General features: G+C 37.4%; 1 pseudogene; it reads right to left on the reverse strand.

The window, feature by feature from the left end:
* Window positions 1–672: 672 nt before the first annotated feature.
* On the reverse strand, window positions 673–797 carry LOC114008080 (uncharacterized; annotated as a pseudogene).
* Between the last annotated feature and the right edge of the window lie 2,195 nt (window positions 798–2,992).

Genomic DNA, 2,992 nt, shown 5'->3' on the forward strand with positions numbered 1-2,992 from the left:
TGCCACTCACACAGCCATGAACTACCCCCACTGAGTTATCTTTTTCAGAACCCCAAACTAGTTATAACAGTTCTCATCTTACAAAATGTCATGGGATCATATTTTAAATGCATTGGGAAGGACCGTCTTGCACTCAGTAGTTCTATTTCTGAATAAGACAACAACCTGTTAGATGAGCAATGTGTTCATCTCCCTCCGCCTGAAGGAAGCGATTCTAAGCAAACCAAGAAGTATCCAAAAGGCTCAAATTAAGTGCTCAGGAAGGGCATTTTTGTTTCTTCTGTTAATATCTGAGTTTGATTTAGACACAGACTACTCTGTTCCTGTAGAATGAATTCAGTACTAAAGCCAAATATTGTGCTTTCATCTCTTTTTTTGACAATTCTTTTTTTTTTTTTTCATTACCAGCAAGTTCTTGCACTCGCCAGAGAGAAGACAGACAGGAAGCACACCATGTGGGGCATGAACATGCAGCAATATTTTCCCTCCATTTATTCTTCCTGTTGGGCATTTTGGACACACATGCAAATGTACGTGGGGTGTTTTTCAAGCTTCTGGGACCAGGATTCAAACTAACAGCCAGCCACATGGACTCTTTCTTGCTCCTTTAACCATTAGACTAGAGGGTCAACCCTATTGAATTTTTAAATGAACTATAGATGGATAGATATTTCATTAACCATAATGATTTCCAAATACTTATAATATGTACGTGGTATGTGAGACCATTTTTCAACTAGCAATAATCGCGCCTCGGATAAACCTCATTGGCTACGATACTGCCACTGCGCAAAGCTAGTGAGACCATTTTTATAAAGATCCAGAAGGTATCTTTCTACTGTAGGGTTTGCAAGTTTCCCAGGACACTCAGCTGCAGCTCCAGCTTCCCAGCTGCACTCAGCTCGTTATGCAGCTGAGGAAGTGAGATTGTAATCTGCTATAGTTTAATCTCTCTGGAGGTACAAAAATGAAAAACACCGCCTTTCTCAAAGAGCTTACAATGTACAGTAACATCGACAAATACAGAAAACTTAACTTCGTGTTAGAATTGTATGGCCAAACTTGAAGGTTTAGGACACATATCAGAAACACGCAAAATTTGAAAATTTAGGATTAAAATGTTAATAGAATAATATGTTTTCTGTTTATTAATGTAATGCCTATATACTCCAGAAATTTCAAATACAGAAATGTAATAAAGAGGCTATGTGAGGGCTAGCAGATGGCATAGTGGTTATATCACTGGACTCCCATATGGCCCTCCACGGTTTGAGTCCTAGACCTGGAGGCTTGAAACTCAGGCTGGGCACATGAGTGTGTGAGGAGAATGGACAAGACAGAATTGCAACATGGTCGTCCCCAGTGAGGGGTGATTTCTCACTTTCTCTCCCTCCATCTCTCTCTGTCTCTGATAAGTGCATGTGCCCTATGGCAAACAAACAAACAAACAAACAAAAAACAAACAAACAAAAAAAAACCACACACACACACAAAACACAAAAAACACAAAAAAACACAAAAACAAAACAAAACAAAAACAACTCTTCAAAAAAAAAGAAAGAAGCTTTGTGATTCTAAGATTATCTAACAGATCCACTTGCTGTGTTACCAGAATTTTGTGTGTGCATTTGTACTCAGATACAAACACATCTGTTGATATCTTTTATAATTGCCAGCAACAGAATCATATTATTGTTCTCCATATAATCCAGGTTTAATAAAAAAATAATACTGTATTCTGGATAAATTTCCATAACAATATTTGTAGATACATATGATATATTATGATATTTATATCCACTTTAAAAAGTAGAATTGCTGGATTATAGGGAGATACAAGAGGGCTTCAAAAAAGTTGATGGAAGTGTATATTGCGAACCAAACTATGTAGTAATTGAAAACACTTTTTGCATCAAAATAAATGCATTCTTTAATTTTCCTACACACTTTTTAAAAGCCCTCTTGTATTGTTAGGTTTCCATATAATAATTATATTGTTCCAAAAATGCATCATTTGCACCTCAAAAAGCTGTATGGAGGAGCGGCACTGGGTACTATCAGTATTGCTTAATGCTGCTGTGTACTCGAGACTGAGTATAGAGGCAGTCGAGAGGGGTAAAGGAAGCTACAACTCAATCAGCCTCTTTAGGTTGAAATTGCTTTGTCTTGAATTGATTTTCAATGCTATTACGTTGATGTGTGGTATGGAAAGTTATCCTCTTCAGCACTATTCAGTGTGCACTTAGGTTATCTACACTGCTCTGTATGAGGTTTGACAAATGCACATACTGCAGAAAATGGAAATTATTCCTTTAGAGCTATTTGATGGCCTTGGCCTTAGTAAGCAAATGAAAATTGAGGGTTCTTCAGCTATTCCCTACTAGGGTTCAATGTCTATATCTACTTCAATATTAAAATAACTTCAATTCCTGCAAGATATATTTCTGATATAATTAATACAAACCTTTCCCTGGGCTGGTAATCCTGAATCACTTGTGTCATGTAGAATGGGACTGACTGAAATTTCTTTTCTTGAAAAAATTATTTAATTTTATTTATTATTATTATTATTTTTTAATTTGACAAGAGAGAGACAGAGAGAAAGGGAAAGTGAGAAAGCGAGCTGTCAGGTCTGGGACTTGAACTGTGGTCAGCCATGTAAGAGTCCAGCATCTTAACCACCATGCCACCTTTGGCCCCTGACTGAAAGTTTCTACATTCTGTGCCAAGAGAGAAATCTGTGCCAACTGTGTGCCTTAACTTACACAACTTACTCTGTGGAATAGGAGGTATGATACATGTGGAATAAATAAATGATGATCTTCATGAGGGATATAAATTCCAGAAAAGAACAGAAACAATTTGCTTTTGGCCACACTCTCCCCTGAGGAATCCTCAATCTCTCTTTCAGACCCTTTTAGGTATGATGGCTTCACCAGGAAACCTCTTTTTTTCCAGAGACCCTCTGTTGATGTGTCCTTTAGACTCCATG

The sequence above is a fragment of the Tupaia chinensis genome, unplaced genomic scaffold, assembly GCF_000334495.1.
Source record: "Tupaia chinensis unplaced genomic scaffold, TupChi_1.0 Scaffold000281_1, whole genome shotgun sequence".
NCBI lineage: Eukaryota > Metazoa > Chordata > Mammalia > Scandentia > Tupaiidae > Tupaia > Tupaia belangeri.